Genomic DNA, 19,906 nt, shown 5'->3' on the forward strand with positions numbered 1-19,906 from the left:
CTAGGTCCCCCTATGATTGTCGTGTTTTTGTATTTTGGTCATTGGATCTTTCGTTTCTAATTTATTACAATTTTTATCACTCTATATTTTTTATTTTAATTTAGTCACTGTTAATCTATAATTTAGCTACTATTATTTTAATTTTTGCATTTTGGTCACTATTTATTTCTTATTTAACTACTAACTTTTATTTGTTTGCATTTTAGTCACTATTATTTTATTTTATTTTATGCAATTAGGTCCTTGTATTTGTGTTTATTTTTTATTTTGTTTTGTTTTGTTTTTACTTTTTTTTATTTTTTTTATTATTGTTATTTTATTTTATTTTAAATTAGGTTTATTAATTGTTTTGATTATCTTATAGTTTAAACCTATAGACTTAGTTCTTACATTAAATTAACATTCAAATCGAATTTAGAAATTAGGATAACACTCTAGTTTAATTAAGGAGCAATTCGAGTCGAGTTTTCGTATAAGATGCTCTCGATCTTTAAAATTTATTAACAATTAATATTTTCTAAAAAAATACTTTAGGTTTAATAATCTAGATAATGACTAGGTTTTTTATTTATTAATTAGTCCTCAACTTTAGAAATTATTGCTTTAGGTCCTTAAACTTTTAGTCTTTTAGGACTCGGTATTTTAGATCTAGATCTTTAAGTCCCCGAATTTCGATTAGAACTTTATTATTGATATAATTAATTAAGATTAACATTATAGTCTCCATCTTAGGCTTGATTTAACATTTAGTCCTTTAATTTGGTGAATTCTTAATTTTGGTTCTCGCTTTTGCTCGAGGTTCCAATTTAATTATTTGAAGCAATATTTATTAAAATTAATTTAAGTTGATGTTAGAACCTCTACTTTAGGTTAGATTTCAAACTAGTCTTTTAATTTAGGGCTAATTTTAGTCGGCCCTCGCGTAAATGCTCAAGGGACCATCTTGGTTATTCGATTCAATAATTGGTTTAAAATCAAATAGGGTTAATATTAGAACCTACACTTCTAGGTTTATGCCTTTTGGTCCTTTAATTTTCATAATATGACACCTTAAGCTAGAAAAAGCCTTTAATTTACCTTAGCATAATTAGGATTAAATAAAAATTTGTTTGATTGCATTGTTTTTTTTAACCTAAGACATTGTTCACTTATTAGGGAATTAATGGTATATCTCCCGCAAGTATGCTCAGGGGTGACTACTGATGATTCCCAAAATAGGTCGACATCCTTTTCAAAGACCGCATCATGATTTTCTAAAAATGAGGCAATATTCAGTTATTAGGCACAATATCTAATCTCCCGCATTTACGCTTGGGAGCGAATGCTATCGGTCTCAATAAACGAATACTCTTTTCAACTTTGCATTCGTAATGATTTTCAATTAAATAAAGATCAAACTCAAATTTTTTGATTTTAAATATAGGGTAATCAACTAGGTACCAATTTTTGGGCGCTTGTGGGGGTGCAAATCCATCCCCACACGTAACTGACTCCCGAACCCGATTTTTGGATTTTTGCAAACCTTGAAACTTGATATTTTGATAAAAATAAAATATTTTATTAAAATCACCCGGTTTTTATGGTCTCTCAATCACACCTTAAATGATTGGTGGCGACTCCTCATATTTCAAAAATTCCTTTCAAAGAGAAAACCACCGAGTCAGTATCGGTCTTGCCCCGCCCAGGTGAAAAATGGTGTCGACACTTATGATTTTGTCTTTAACTTTCAATACTTTATATTTTAGTCTCAATTGTTTGATTAATTCTTAAATTCCTTGATTTTTGTAATTAACATTCCATGAAATATGTTATTGATTGCATGACATTTTTAATTGTAAAGCATGATAGCCTCACAATCTTAACTCAAACATTTTTCATAATTGAATTAAAAGGAAATATTTATTTATTTATTTTAAATTATCAAAAAGAATTGTTTTAACCTAACTAGTAGTTCAATTTTGATGATTTAAAATAATTAAATATCTTGTAGTGAAACAAAATAAAATGATAACACTAAAATCGACCAGGAGCGTGGAAAAAGAGATATTCTTTTATTGAAACTTATTGAGGATATGTCATTTTATCCTATTTGAAGGTATAATATCGATATTTATAAATATTTGAATATCTTTTACTCACTTTAAATGGATTGGTAATATTAATATCAATTAATAAATTTTTGTTGTATAATTTCATGTGAATAAAATTTATGTTAGATTTTAAGGAAAACCTTTATATTTCTTATTTCTTTTGGAATGAGAAATCGTCGCTCTACTTCTTATTAGAAGGTATCTCTCTTCGATCGAAATTGCCAAAGTGTCTTATTTTTACCTTATAAACCTTAAATGTTTATTCATGTTGAATTAGAAAGAGAAGAGGCTATTCTACCTCATATTAGAAGGTTATTTCTCTTTGGTCAAATGCAACGAAATGTTGACTTTTTCTTCCTCAAACTTTAGGTGGTTAAATAACATTATAATTATTCATTTGGAGAAAGGGATCATTAATTAAATTAATTTCAAAGTCATAAATTCCATTGACAACAATTATCTAACTAGGTATCGATTTTAGGGCGTTACAGAGTGCTAATTCTTCCCTACATGTAACTGACTCTCGAACTCATTTTCTGGTACATAGACCTAAAAGTTATTTTAATAATTTTAAAATTAAATTTTATTAAAACGACAAAAAAAATTGACTGATTCAATCACATCCCAAACAAATACTGATGTCGACTCCTCGAACCACATTTTTTGACAAAAAGGAAAACCCAAATTTTAGTTAAAATGAACGCTAAAACCATTTTTTGATTTTTCAAAATGTTATGAAAGCTTGGCGACTCCACTAAGGACCTTAGATAGTTAGACCATTAATTGAATAATTATTTTCTTTGCAATGAAAATTATGAATTCGACTTAATTTAATTCTCGATTTCTTGATTGATTGCACTTGTTTGATTGCATTCTTTTAAACCCTTTATTTACATTCACATGTGTACACTTGTAATTGTTTGTAGTAATGTATGTATTAATGGATTTTCATATCTTTAGATTTTTTGGATTGATTATAAGAATTATATTTTAGTTTATGTATGTCAAAGGTTGGTAGATTTCTCCTCACGCACTATATTGCATTTGCATGAAATTAGCCTTATAACCAAGTTGTCCTTTTTAAGTGAGGGTGAAAGTGATGCCTTCGTTAGATATATTTTTCCATGTTAGGTCTAACAAGTAGCCTTTGAGGTACACAACCTATGTCTTCATGAGATATGTTTCTCCATGCTAGGTATAGAGAGGTGCATCCCCTCAAAATTAACTTGGTTCATACGAGTTTGTGATGGGTGAGGATCAAGGGTCTGACAAGTTCAAAGGAGAACCAACAAGGATAATTTGATAACTTTATCCTTATAGTCAAAACATGCATATAATAAACCATAAGAGAACCACTCGATTTCGAAACTACGTTGAAAACCTAGGGGATCCCTAAATAGGTATACACAAAGGAGAAATTGACCTTAATCCTTACTCGTTTTACTTTTATCAGCAAAAAACATGCAAACTATAATAATATTGTTAGGGTTTATTTATGTTAAAAAAGCATGGGTAGAAATCATGTGTATGTAGGATTTATTTTCATGGATGGGGTAGATAGCATGTGAGGTAGGTTTTATCCACTTTTTATGTTATCGGATATTTTACTCATAGCCACTTGTTTATTTTTTTTCTTTTTTTTCTTTTCGTTGCATCACATTATCAAGATATAAAAGGTGTTGATTCACAAGTATTTCATCAAATTATGAAGTTTTCACAAATAGATCAAGAGTATCAAAGGCAGCTAGTTTCATATTCTGAAGTGCGCTCCTAGTCAGAAACAACGCAACAAGAATATGGAGACAGTTTACAGTCAGATTTTGTGTCAGAAGTGTCTGATACTACTTACCTCAAAGAAGAATAATTTGTATGGGCTCAAATATGTATGGGATGGATGGGTAATTGAAACTATGTAGCAATTCCATCAACTATATGGTGATCTTGCATGCCTATTATATGTTAAAGTGGATGAGTCACTTTTTCATGTTATAATTCACTTTTGGAGTTCGAGTACCATTGCTTCACATTCAATAGAAAGGGTGGTCTCCACCGTGGAAGAATATACAACCCTGCTACAAAATGAGGATGTTCAAGTTGGTTAAATTTACTACAAGCCTGCAAAAGCTCAACAATTCAGATCTAAGTTGGTGAAGATTTTTAGAGTGGGTGAAAAATGGGTAAATGACCAAATTAAGCAGAAGGGCGAGATAGAAGGCATTCCCTAAACTAGTATCAGAGAAATAATCAAAACACACCTAGATAAAAGGAAAAGAATCAAAGCCTTCGCCCTGGCAATTGACGGCCAAGTAGTATTTCCTAGAGTCCTGGGGCATGTTGAAGTTGCTATAGTGAACTTCTTATAGCAACAACCTAAGAAGATGAATCCAGCACTGGCTATCTTAATAGAAACTTTCACGACACTAAATTACTATAGGAGAATGGAATGAGGATATTTCATTGAATGTGATCAGTTACAACAAGTCTGGATTTGCACCCATTTTTGGAAAACTGATCATGTGTTTTATCACAGGTTCACTTGTTCTTACTCACCTTTGAAGGAATTCCTAGAACAAAAATGGCCAGAAAATGTCTCAAAGAAGAAATAGATCGTCATCTTCAAGGATCTCCACTTCTAGTGATCTGACAGTTCGTTCTAGTAACACATGCGTTAAGCCAATCTAAATTCATATTACAATGAGATCATAATAAAAAAAATGGTCCATGAAATAGCCAAATCCTGGAAAAAAAATTCGATCGAAGTTAGTTTATAGAGATGACATGTCCATCTCGGATTTGAAGCCTGAAGACGTCAAAGAAAAAATGAGATTGTTCTTGCACCTAGTTCTTAACCATCTAGTTTAATGGAAGAACAAGTAAGACTAATTCCTTCAAACTTAAAAATCTAGAGGATGAAGTTTGAGGCTGAAAAAGCTAACTGTGTGACACAAATGGAAAGGCTAGAGCATGAGAAATACATTATGGATCCACTAGTCAAAGGTTAAATAAAGATCAAGTTAAGAAAACATCTAAAGGAATGTGACTAAAACCTATAAAATTCAAGGGCTTTATGTGAAGGAAAACCCTACCTTGTTGATTGGAGATCCCAAGACCTAGGTTCAAAGGGACAACCTAATTGCATAAATCGTGTACGACCACTATGAGGGTTTCTTATCCCAAGTTCATTCATATGATGTAAATACTGATCAATGTGGTATAGGTTAAGCAAGGCTTTTAATGACTATTGTTTGTTGTGGTGAACCGAGCAACATAAGTCATCTATGTGAGAGTGAAGTGGGGTCGGTTCAAGGAGACTATTGGACATAGTTCTTTCAAACTCTTGCAGAACCAGACGAATGCCCATGGCTTTAAGGACATACCCATGAGAACTAAATTCTTGTTAGAGGGGTAGTTGTGTAAAGTATGTCATCGTTTATACAAATGACAAAATAGTTCAAAGACATCGTGTCTACTGGTTAACTAGTAAAGTAAATATATCGTCACAAGGGAAGGTTCAAAGGAGGACACCTACCTATCCTATATAACTATCGATCGTAGAGACTATCAGCACACTGAGTCAAAATGTTTTTAATAAAATCAATCAATTTCATTCATCAGGTGATTGTTAGAAAAAGAGTGAATTTAATTGATGGATTTAATATTTTTATTAAATTCATATTGTTTTGACTATTGCAAATTAAAAGATAATTTTAATTTGATTATTAGAAGGATAATTACTCTTTGAATATTTTAATTTAAAAAGACATTTGTTATCTTTTTAACTTTGAATATTAAAGATAATTATACAATTTTGTATATTTCAAATTAAAATAATATCTATTTAAGTTTGAATGGTAAAAGAAGTTTATCTTTTGAATATTTCATATTAAAGATATTATTATCTGTTTAAAGTTGAATATTAAAAGACATCTGGTCAGATTAAATCTCTTTTGAAAATCCCCTATAAATAGTGAGTTAACCTGATAGGTTAAACACAAGTTTCGCAAGTTGAATTCTGAATAAGTTTTCATATGAGATTTCATGAACTTCTCTTATCATGAAAGCATTTTCTCTTCCACTAGTTTTTCGGTTATAGTCAAAGGCAAGGATAGTTTGTGATCTCTACCATTGTGGTATTGTAGCTGAACATCTAGTTGTTGTATACTAGGAGACCAATGACCAATGAACTCGAGCACCAAAGGAGTGGCAGAAAATCTGTCTTAAGAAAATTGTGTAGCGACAGACCTTAATTGTTTCCAATCTCAAGATCAAAATTAAAAGAGTATTTTATCTTCCACTTATTTTCCTTTATTTTTTAAAGAAATTTAATTTCTTTCTTTTATTTTTCTTAAGTTTAAATTTTGTGTCAGATTGTTACTTCGGATAATACTCACTTGTGGCATATAGGAAATGCGTGTATAGGGAAAATTGAACCGAGAGTCGAACTAAGAATATTGAGCTAAGGGCTTGTGTCTCAGAAATCGAAGAATCCTTTCTTCAGAGGGAAGTTCAGTATTGGTTACCAGACTCAAGAACTATTCATGAGGAAAATAGAACTTTACGAAGACAAATTGGAGAATTAAAAAAATGCCCTCCAACATGATAAATTACAAATCTTTAACTTAGAGAAAAAAGATCAAAGACATGAACTATGTTTGTAAAGACACAACTCACTACTATGCAGGCTAATTCTTGAACAAAGACACATTATGGATGAAGTTGTAACACAAATAAGTGATGTAGGGGTGTTAGCAGAGAGAGCTGAAGCTATTCAAGCCCATATCGACATTGTCCTAGATTACAAAAAAAAAAGTTACCTGAATAGTGAATGAAATTGTAGATTTGAATAAGAGGGCTAGATCATATCTGCAATCGAACCATTTATGATGTTTGAGATTTTTATTTCAATGAAAGTAGTTCTATAATAAGTACTATTTGAATAAGAGGGCTAGATCATATTGCATAACATTTAGTTTAACATTTTCACGCCACAATATGCACACATGTTCCAAAACATGAAATAATAATGAAAGAAATATTGTGTAACGGATAGAGAGATGTCCAATACTAATACACATCCTTAAAACATTCGAGAAAAAACAAAGAAGATTGAAACAAAGCTCGCTTAATTGGAAAAGAATATGCAAAAGTTACAATATGATTGGCAATCTAAGGCTGCCACTTTGGACTTCATTACAAAAAACCAATCTACTATGATCGACTAGATAGTGGTAAATTTATCGGGACTAAGATTTGCAAATATCATAGGGGTAGGGATTTCTAATGGTGCAGTGGTGCAATCCATTCCAAAGTTGGTAATTGCTACTTATTCTGCAGCGTTTCTTCAAGAGCGTAGAGATACCTGTACTCGTTCTGTAATGTCTTCTTCAAGGGTGTCAATTTGCTTCCTATTGGTTCTAGAGCGTTGAGATGCACACGTTCCACTCTATCTAAAGGAATTTTCATTATCTATCAATCGTCTAAATAAAGAAAGTCGAGATGCCTCTGCCCATTTTACAATGTTTCTCCAAGAGCGTAGAGATGTCTCCACTTGTTTTGCAATGTATTTTTCAAGAGTGTCGATTTGCCTCTTATTGGGTCTAGAGCATTGAGATGTACCAGCTCCACTCCATCTAAATAAATTTTCGTTGTCTATCCATCATCTAGCTAATGAGAGTCGATATGCCTCTGCTATGGATTTAGGAATTTATCCATGGCCCCTACAAAGCATTAAGCTGATGTTACTTTCTCTATTACCTCTTTTAAGAGTTTTGGGATCCTTTACTACATATTTAGTACCGAGATGACTCCGTTCTAGTTCCCTCATTGTCTCTCTAGAGCGTTGAGAATCATTTGTTGTATATATATAGGCATTGAAACAACTCTGTTCAATTTTTTTCAGTTGTAAAAGGCTCCTTCTGCAAGTTTCATTTCACGTCATTTTATGACATTCCCTAGACCAAGAGGGACAAGTGTTGTACCTCCTTTAGATCTCATCTACAGGCTACACCTCCGCTATCATTCTTCCAGAGTTCCTCGAAGCCCTCCCAAGTTCTACATCATTCGGAATTTCATGTCCTCCGACTAGTTATGACTCTTGACATGACCACTAGTAGGCCAACTTGATCTACTGACACCCAAGTCTACTTGTCTTACCAACATATAAATAGTCATTATCACTCTAGGTTTGACACCAATACTAAGAAAGCATGTATGTAAACCATCACATAAGGCTGAAGGAGGTTCAATCTATCTCTCTTTTCCTCCCTCTGTGACTTATCTCCTTCAACCCACTAAATGATCTTATGTGAATCTTCATCCAAACAAAAAGGATAAATCATCAAAAATCACCGTAACCTCATTTTTTCATCAAACACATTTGATATTCATTTTATATAAAAACATGTTGAAATTAGTATATAAAAATTAATTAAATGATCAAATCAGTCGGTAGAATAAAAATCAAACATACGATTTACTATCTGTTTTTTTTTTTTTACCTTAACACTTTTGCAGATCACGAAATGATTATAAATATAATCAAAGGGAGCACTAATAATCCTATTCAATAGCTAGACTACTCCCAAAGACGAATAAATATTTAATATTTATTTTGTAGAATTATTACGACTATCATATAACACGAATCAAGCGACCTCAGTGATTAAAAGATTTGTTGTTCACCTTTAAGGTCCTGAGTTTGAGCATCGCATATGCTAAGAGTATGAGCGTTCGTTTTCAAATGGTTGAGAGTCTTTGAATATATACTACCTTATATTATAAACAAGTCTACGATAAATATTTGATACATATCTTAATATAAAATTTGTCAAGTGATCTCAGTGGTTAAGTGAAATATTATTCTCATTATATGTACTAAGTTCAAATAAATGCGTCTGTGGGTGTGTGTCTAGTTAATGACTAAGAAAGTTCAAAACATATATTATATTGTAATCACCCGTAGACTATTTAAAGAAAACATACCTTAATATGGTATATGTACCACCGATATAAAATAAGGTGAAATTCATAAATATTTATTAAATTTCGTTAAAATAATTTTATTCGTCATTAAATTTTTAAAAGTTATAAAATAAACATTAAAATTTAGATTTTATTAATAAATGGGTTTCGTCCATTAAATGTTGTTAACGAGATAACATAACATGCTAAATTATGAAAAATATCTTATTTGACTTCTAGATTATAATTAAAATTCCATTTTTGATATATTTTTAATATTTTTAAGCAATAATTTTATTAAAAAAATGTATATATATTTTAAAATATATTTTTAATTTATCAAATTATTTTATAATCAATTGTCTATTTAATTATAGTTATGTTTGCAAATTTTTTTAATTTTATACTTTTAAGATCCAAAAAATTAAATTATCAAAAAATTAAATTAATTTTTTATTATGTGATGCGATTAAGCATTTAATTATTTTTAAATAAATTTAAATACAATTTAAAAACAACAAATTAAAAATATATAATATCACATTAATAAGAATAATACATCCAATATTAATAAAAATAAGAGTAACGTATAGTAGTGTACACTGAACTTTTTTAAAGCTTGCATTTAGGTCCCACAACTTTTAAAACTTGTAATATAATCCTCCAACATTTAGTCCATTAGTAATATGGCCCTCGACGTAACCGACTGTTTGACGCCGTTACACTGTCGTTAGAAGAAGATGACGTGGCAGTCCTCCAACATTTAGTTTGTTTGCAATATGGTCACTAAACTTTTCAAGCGCTTGCATTTAGGTCCCCCCAACTTTTAAAACTTACAACACAGTCCTCAATTTCATTCTAAACCCCAAATTCTAAAATAATTCAATTATATTTTAAACCTCAAATTCTAAAATACTTTAATTTAGGGTTTAGAATATAATTGAAGTATTTTGGAATTTTGGGTTTAGAATGTAATTGAAGTGTTTTGGAATTTTAAACATGAATTTGATATTTAACAGTGTTTACTTTAATAGAAATTTGAGGTTTGTTTCATGCACATCCAACGGCTGTCGCACTTTGAACATGAAAAGTGCACGTATCACGTTTATTGCATAAACCGTTAAAGAAAAAGTAACAACGCCAATTTGTCTTGTTCGTAGCTGCTGCACTTTGGTATGACAATCCAATAGGTTTGGATGGAACTTGAGCATACACATCCAACAGCTGCGAAAATAGTAAAGAGTTTTAATTCATAGGACTACAACATACAACCAAGCAATAATTAAAATAAACCAAGAATATCAATTAATAACTCATTCAAAAGGAGGACTTAATAAAAAAAGGGAAAGAGATTCGGTCATAGTCACTCCAAAAGCTAAGGTGTCAAATGGGTTGTTTAAGATATACATTAGATGCCAAATACAACATTACCAGTTGCAAATGCATTAATGGCCTACCCTTTTAACATATAATTGCTTCTAATGCTTCATGTTTAATGTTTCTCAACAACCAAACATGATGAGAATCTAAAGTAGATAGCGGAACTAAAACCATAGGACCCCATAATTCTTGTAAATTCATGGCATATCAGCAATAAAAGACATTGTAAAACATAGAGGACACTACAACAAACATATATATGCCAAAAATGAAGGTGCAAATATGCAATGATCGAGCAACATATCAAGTAGCTGCTCCAAATATACTACCATGTCATGATGTCTTTCGAGTTACGTGCATGCAGAATTGTCTTCTAAAGCTATAATTCAATATATATTCAACTGTAAAATTTCTAAAACATGTAAAAAAAATCCAATTCGTTCATGATATATCAGTCTCATAATCAACATGAACTTATTAAAAACAATACACAGGTTGGATCAATACAATTCCTAGTAAACTAGTACCAGAAGTCTCTCGGATTGAGTCTAGCGATTTCACTATGTCGATACACACAACCAATTCCCTGATTTAAAGAAAAACCAAACAAGAAGATAAAAAAATTAGCCTAGGAACCTCTTTAACTTATATTCTGATGGACTGAATATCTTTCATAAGGAGTACTAAAAGTTTTGATTAAGAAGAAAGAAATAAAAATAGATGGTTTTGGTTCAAAACTAACACTGAATATCCATATCCTTGGCATGTAGTTCCAGAAACATAAAAATTTCGACAAAAAGCACACAATGCGAGCTGAAAATGGAAAAGTGCGAAAGAGGAAAAGCTTACTTTTGGATAGCCCAAAAGGGAAAATAAATACCTTATTGCAAGTGAGGGGAGAGGATAAGAAATAAACACAATCAGTGTTGCATTCCAGCAATTCTTCCTCCATATTTTTCTTTGTAAATAAAAAGCTGAAAGACGGAGCACTGCTTGGGTTTACAATTTTACATGGCGGAAAACTGAAGAACAAAAACCAAATGATAGTGCATGTGAGCGAAAGAGACTGAGAGGTGAAGGTGTTGTTTTGGATTTCATTATATTTGATCATCTGTTGGAAAATCTTTAACTAGAAGGATTAAACGAAAAAATTATTATATGCCATTTATACAAAATAATTCCAACTTTGTTGGTGACTTTTAACGATGATACTTAGTTCATCTTAGTAGTATTTGTCAACTATGCATTTCTAACCCCATTATTTTCTCACAAGTATTTCATCGAACATCTATGCTTTACCTGAGATTACCTATATCTAAAATTACACCTTGAATCATTGATGGTCCCGATAGTCCCTTGGTCAGGTCTTCACTCAATGGACCCTTATTCAAGTCAACACCTCCACAGAATTCAAAGTTAGATTAGAATTTCTCATGCATCCCCGACTGAAAAGTTACTCTGAAAATGAGAAGAGAGAAACGAAAAAGGAAATTCGAGATCAAAAATGAATTTGGGGTTTAGATTGAAATTGATGACTGTGTTGCAAGTTTTAAAAGTTGGGGGACCTAAATATAAGCGCCTAAAAAGTTTAGTGACCATATTGCAAACGTACTAACGACAGTGTAACGGCGTCAAATGACCGGTTACGTCAGGGACCATATTGCAAACGGACTAAATATTGGAAGACTGTATTGAAAGTTTTAAAAGTTGGGGAACCTAAATGCAAGCTTCAGAAAAATTCAGTGACAATTATTATACTTTACCCTAAATATAATTGAACAACCCGTAACTTTTCATAAAGTATTACATAAATTATGGTACAAATTCAACATTTATAATATGAGAATAAAAATCATTTATTTTATTCACATCTATTTTTTTTCAATTCAAAGAAACCCAATAAAAATATTTTAATTAAAATTTAGAATAAAATGAAATTTTAGTTAAAATTAAAAAGTAAAACAAGACATTTTTATTATTTTAACGATGTGGTTAATTTATAATAAAAAATTTTAAAGTTTAATGACCAATAGATAACTTTTAAAAATTTAGTATCTAAAAAGCTTATTTTTTATGATTATTCTAGGATAATTAAAAAGGGTAATATATGTGTAAAAATTATTAATTATTTAATAATAAACATTTAAATACCATATAGTTACTAATGTTTGTACCTAAACCTCTAGAAATAATATTCCTTCTGTCGAAACAATTTTTTTTAAAGGTGAAAATGTGAGATTTTAAAAACCACATTAATTTTTAATTTACCTCTTTCAACTGATTTTTAATTTAAAAACAAATGCGATTTAAAAACCTCTCGTTTCGAAAAATTTTGGATTTCCTTTACGATCGGAAAAAAATACAGTTCAAAGAGTCGCCACCAATCTTTGATTAGGGTGTGATTGGGCACCCAAAATTATTTGTTATTTTAAATAAAAATAATTTTTATTAAAACAACAAATTAAGGTCCGCGTTACCAAAATCCGAGTTCGGGAGTCGGTTACGTGCAAGGAAGGATTAGCACCCCCACAACGCCCTAAAATGGTACCTAGTCGATTAATTAACGTCTTTGCAATTAACTTTACAAATTCAAATTTATTTTGATTTTTGATCCCATAAAATAAAAATGTAAATTTAAAACATTCAAAAGCACTCAAATAAATTAAATTAAAATTACCGAGTCATTTTAGAAAGATAAAGAAGTTCGATTATTTACAAATATCGAGACCAGATCTTAAAAGATATAACACCTTTTCTCGAAAATTTAAATAACCGAACATTCCTTTTCTTTCGTTCCCAAATTTTAGGCGAATCAATTTTTTTTGTTTTACTTCGGGATACACTTTTAATTTAAAATAGTCAAAACGACCTCTAATCAGTTAAGATAGGCCACTCAAGACAATTTTAAATTAAAATGGTATTACCCTTAGTCCGATTATGTAATAGGTCGAGTTATGCACATGAGGGTATCATACAAATTATGCAAAAATGTCATGCCAAAATCAATTAAACAAAATTAAAATAGCATACAACGTGAAATACAAAAAATTATATACATATATTTAAATTAAAAATTATAACCTGCATATTAACCTATAATGTACAAATGTGAGTCAAATATAAAAAATAAATATGGCATACTAAACTATAAATTTTAAAAAATATATATATCCCTATTAAAGCAATGACTAAATTTAAACATACGTAAAATTAAACATCCTGACTAAAAATTTAAACAAAGAATTAAATAAAAACGAACATAATATAAGGAACTTAACCCTAAATAACTCAAAATAGTAACTAAAACAAAAACTGGAAAATATCTAAGTTGAGACAAATTAAAAAAAATTCAAAAATCAAGCCCTATAGGTAACTAAATTATAAAAAACGTTATACTTAGGAGGATTTAAAGATAGTTTACACCTAAAGTTACAATGACTAGACCCTAATTTACCCAAAACATATAATATATAACCTAACTTAAAAAACCTAAATTATTTGTTAAAACTAAAGAACATGGCCACTTCCAGTACCCTTCTCCACTTTCCCTTTCTTCCACGCAAGGCATTGCCTCACCCACGCTCAACTTGCTCTCTTAAACGAACTGGTAAGGAATCTAACCTTGACATGAACGGCCTAAAGCTCCGGTGAACCATTCCCAATGGCGAGAACTACTCTTTTCAAAGGTAAACAACCACTCCCTCCCTTCTATTTTATTTTAATTTTATTAAACTAAATCTCGTCTTTTTCCTTGACAATGGAACCACACAAAGAACAAATAGAGTCAACAAGACCCCATTTATATTCAAGCAGTCTAGGTAAATCCTAATCCCTCTCAAATTGTAGTTTTAAATAACGATCGCATACACACAAAAAAAATGAAAAAATACGACTGGAAAATAAAGAACTGAGAGAGAATTTCTCGAAGAACATGTACCTCTATTGCTTTCTTTATTTTTGAATCGTGAGATTACACTATGATTCCTTTTCGCATCCCCTTTACACTGTGAAATTGCCGAAATTAATAAGGTTTTTTTGCTCGTAGTCTCCTCTCTTCTCAAATGCTTTTCTTTTCAAATTTTTCGTTGGTCTCCTCTTTTTCTAATCTCTGTTGGTGGTCCCTTTTTTTCTAATCTCTTTTTTTCTTTTTCTTTTGCTTTGTAACCTCTCCCCCTTGTTTCCAGTGGTTGATCGTGGCTTATAGTGGTTTCTAGGAGTTAAAAAAAACCCGACCCCTCTTGATAATGACTTACTAACCCTTCTCATAACTGTCTTTGATTTCCATGTTGGGCTTCTAATTGGTTTGGGAACGTGCTAGATTCTCCAGGGCTCCAACTTAATCCCGGATAAACCGAGTATCTACAGCTGCCCCTCTTTGCTCATTATCGTGTAACGAGAATAGAGCAAAGATCAAAAGATAATCGAGTTTGTCCGATCCTGAGAACTTTAAAAGATTAAACCACTCCACTGTTACTTCGAGATAAATGAAACTTGAAAAATCTTCAAATGATAGGTCTGCTCCCTCTTGTTCAGGGATTAAGAAACTTGAACAATCTTCTAAAAACGGGTTCGCTCCCTATTGCTTCAGGGAGTAGAACTCGAACACTATTCTGTTTACGGGTTCGCTCCCTCTTGCTTCAGGGAGTAGAACTAGAACAATCTTCTGCTTACGGGTTCGCTCCCTCTTGCTTCAGGGAGTAGAACTCGAACAATCTTCTGCTTACGGGTTCGCTCCCTCTTGCTTCAGGGAGTAGAACTCGAATAATCTTCTAGTGTGATTCTGCTTCACCATTATTCCATGAATGCTCAACTTTGAAGGTTAATCTATATATGGGAATCTTCTTGGACTCGGCTACCATCTAAACCTCTCTCTTCCTGGGACCTTGAATCGGTTAATTCGTGCGCATTTTCTTTCAATCAATTATTCCATTTCTTTGTACTTGAGAACCTTCTCTTTCCTCCCACATCTGATGATCTGATGGCTGGCTCCAATGCTCTTCCGAGAAGGCTTAAAATGGCCCGGAGGACTTATCATCTTGGTGTGAAAATATCCTACCCGAAGGTCTTATGGATGACCCGAAGGATTTATCATCTTGTTCGAGAAACTCACAAATGACCCGAAAGATTTAATCATCATGCTCGAAAGACTTATTGATGGCACTTACTAACGGATTTGCTTCACTACTCTTCCGTGAAGGCTTAAAAATTACCCGAAGGATTTAATTATCATGCTCGAAATACTTACTGATGGATTTGCTTCACTACTCTTCGGTGAAGGCTTACAAATTACCCGAATGATTTAATCATCATGCTCGAAAGACTTATTGATGGGTTTGCTTCACTACTCTTCCGTGAAGGCTTATAAATTACCCTAAGGATTTAATTATCATGCTCGAAAGACTTACTGATTGCCCTAAGGATTTAAATATCATGCTCGAAAGACTTATTGATGGCCCGAAGGACTTACTAAGTGCAAATTTTGGGGAAAAAATCCTTTTTAGTTTTCAAAGGTTTCATTTTCTTAAAACATCACTTTTTTATTTTTCAAACTCATGTGAAAACATCCTACCCGAAGGTCTTATGGATGGCCCGAAGGACTTATCATCTTGCTCTAAAGGCTTATAGATGACCCGAAGGATTTTTAATCATCATGCTCGAAAGACTTACTGATGGCCCGATTGACTTAAATTGTTTGCTGGGTATGAAACCTTACTTATTTTTCAAAATATCAAATTTCATATTTTAATGAGAAATCCTTCTCATTTCACTTCATAAAATGACTTAAAGGTCGAGCCTCGTTCCCCGCTTCAAAGTAATGTTTCCTCTGCGGATTGACCCCTGCGTTCCTCAGGTTCTGCCTCTCTAAACATGATTCCCTGTATTTGATGTTTACCTTCTACCTTTCAATTATCGGGATTTTAACATCCTGCATCTTCTCTTTTCACTGGAAGATCTATCAAAACCATGTGTTTATGCATGAAACACAAATGCAATGAAATGTATCAGCGTAATGCATTTTGTTTTATGCAAATGATGTTCTTATGAATGCATAAATATCGATTCAATCTTCATTTTACTTCAAAGTGGCAAACTCAGTCTTCTTCTACTTGATCATTCCTCTCTGGGGTTTACTTTGATATCAGTGTAGCAACTCATAATTTCAAGCTTGCATTCTTCCGAAGAGCCATCTGATCTTCTTTTATCTTCTTGTTGTCTTCATTTTCTATCTTCATTTTGGAGAAATTGCTTTCTCTCTCAACTTCTTGCTATGATCAGAAATGCCACTGTATTGCCCCATTTCTGTCCTTGGCTCAAGTACGATTTCTGAGTTGTTCTTTAAGGACTCTGCCATTGATTGATGTTCGGTTGGCTTCCTCTACAACTTAAGCTCTGCTCAAATTCACGGTTTGCCTCTGACACTTCAAGTTGTGAGACCCATTCTCAAATATCTTCTTGGTTTAAATCTTGTCATCCCAACATGATCTGGATTTCTGGTCATCCCCCAAAGTGGGTACTCATGGATTTCTTTGTGCCCAATATATCATAACTTGAATAGTCTCAATCTGATGTCACTAAACAACTGTATTATCAAATAGCTCGAGGGCTTCTCTTTATGTCTCCACAAACACTTAAGAAGTGGTCAACTCTTTTAACAAAATGTCTTACATTTTTATACAAGCTGGGATAATGCCCCTTCCGAATAATGAGACCATCTTCTTCTTGGCGGGTTACTAACAACGTCACAAGGAAATACTGCAAGCTATATTCTTTAGTCTTTCTAATCTCTCAGACCACTTGCTTTCAATACTGTGAAATGCTTCACTATTCTGGCATCATTTATTTTTTTTCTACAACAGAGGCAGAATGAATCTTTCCAGCTTCAAGGACCTTTGACATTTGAGACTGTCCTGTTTGAAAATGTTTTTCCCTTTTCTCTTATTATAGGGATCAAAGAATGAAAGAATTTTATAAAGCATTGCCCCTTAATTCAGGCTTACAATCAAATCAAATCATAAACATGAGTTCAAAGAATATCAAAAGAATCAATAACTATTTAATTTTTCAGAGTTATAACTCTTTGACAAGTGTCAAAATTGATGGGTTGGCTTGAGGTTGGCTTCCTATTTTTTAAGGTTTCGGCCAACAAACTTACATTTCTTTCTTGGTCCTTGCGAACATCACAACATGCCCCTCCTTCTGGCTTGGTATTTTAATCGGATACGGACAAAATGAAGCAACTTGTATAATCAATTACTAGACTTTATAGAACACTTTTATTTCAGTTCTCTGAAATCTTCCATTTGTTCAAGCCTCGTAGACTCCTCTAACAAATGCAGTGTAGAAATATCGGTCTAAAAATGAAATTCCTGAGTGCTCGTGTGATATTGATTATAACAGGTGTTCCTTAACTCCCTTAGTCCATCTTTACCGAAACTCCTTATTCATAAAATTGATTTAATTTGCCATTATCTGGCTAGCTGAAATCAGATTTATTGTAATTTGCCTCTATCGGGCTAGCTGAAGGGTTCATCTCATCACAAAGTCTTTGACTTGACAATCACAGTGGAGCATACACCAAATTGCCAGGTACCCGATCAAGGTCATGGTTTGAATATAATCTATTCATAAAGCCAGGGCTTTCGAGTTTCCTCTATAACCAATTGCTTTAGCGGAATAGCTCAGCTTTATTGTATATATATAATATCATCACCTTTATTAGGCTAGCTAAATTATGTCCATAAAGCCGGGGCGTTTAACCAATTGCTCTAGAGGGATAGCTCAAGCTTTATTGTATACATATAATATTATAATTTGGGTATACGGGTCCAATTTCTTAAGCTTGTCAAGAAGAACCTGTCATAGTCTAGGTGTTGTTGAAAGTCAGAAAATCTCATCGTTAGAGTTCAATTTCCAAGCAACTGACCTAAACTAGATTCACCTACTCGACTATTTCATCCGTAAAGATCATAATCATCATTGAACGTCATCAACAAAAGTGTGGTCTATTCAGTTTCGTGACATCATACACAAAATATGTCCCACGTTGTCCGCTCCTATACATACCTAAATACCAAGCCTATGGCTCATTCCATTATGATAGAAGAAGGCTATATCGGTCCCTGCAATAAAAAGGTATGGTGTTCGATTGTATCTTCTGGGATAAGGTCAAGGTCCTTGTTTTATCAGGTTTCAACCTTGTCACCTTGTCAAAGATTTATAACTCTAATCATTTAAAGAGTTTTTAATTCAGTTGATATTCAAAGAATTTCAAGTTGTAAATTCGATTTAATGCTTACCATCCTTAAAGTAACATGAATTTATTTAAATATCATTATACAAAAAAAACTGAGAAATGATTAAAAACAAGTTCAAACATGATTTTGCAAATGGAATAAAGCTTCATGATAGAATGAAATGATCTCTTCCTATCTAGGAGGCCTCATTACCCATCTAATGTCGTGGTACTTAACTCAAACAGATGTTATATATTGTTCTTTGATGCCCCACTCAAGCTCGTCATCCACTGTTCCACCAATTCCTCTGTTAACGTCCCATTTGCCACAAGCATCTCTATCTCCTTTAACAGCGGCCTACAGTTTCCCGTAGAATGTCCCAATGCCCCCAAGTGGAAATCACAGACACTATCTTGATCATAGCTATGAGCAGAAGGGTCTGGTTGCACTTTCACTGGCCTCGGTGTGAGGTATTGACCTTCAATCAAATAGGGATACAGATCTGAGATAGGAGTTTGGAACACTTTCAAAGCATTTTTCGATCTTGGGACTTTCTTTGGACGCCTCGAGTAACCCGCTACCCCTTTTCTTTTACGACTTTGAGAGCTCTGGACGTGACATTCATTCACCTCATCAGCTTGTTCCTTTTGATCGGTTGGGTTTTTAAAAGTGTCTTTCAAGTTTCCTTTGCTGATTGCATCCTCAATTAACTCTCCAGCTGTCATAAGATCCTTGAAGTTATTCATCGACTTTCCCATCATTAACTCAAAGAAAGGAGCTGGAAGAGAATCGTGAAACATATATGATATTTCTTCTTCTAACAAAGGAGGTTGAACTTGTGCTGCCACTCCTCTCCATCTTAGGGCATATTCTTTAAAGCTCTCAGTAGCTTTCATTCTTATTCTTTGGAGGTCATGACGTTTTGGGGCTAAGCCTTTAACATATTGATATTGTCCCAGAAAAGCATCAGCTAGGTTGACCCATGTCTTGATCTGTTCTTTGTTCAAACGGTTATACCATACTATAGCTAGCCCAGCAAGACTATCATGGAAGTAATGAATCAACAGATTGTCATTATTTAGGTACCCTTCCATCTTTCTACAAAACATCTTCAGATGAATTATGGGACAACTAGTGCCATCATATTTTTCAAAATTGGGCACCCTAAATTCATGTGGGATAACCAAATCAGGGACCAAACTAAGTTCTCTAGCTTCTAACTCCTTGTGAGGGGCATTAACA

Source organism: Hibiscus syriacus, unplaced genomic scaffold (genome assembly GCF_006381635.1).
Source record: "Hibiscus syriacus cultivar Baekdansim isolate YM2019G1 unplaced genomic scaffold, ASM638163v2 tig00111095_pilon, whole genome shotgun sequence".
Taxonomy (NCBI): Eukaryota; Viridiplantae; Streptophyta; class Magnoliopsida; order Malvales; family Malvaceae; genus Hibiscus; species Hibiscus syriacus.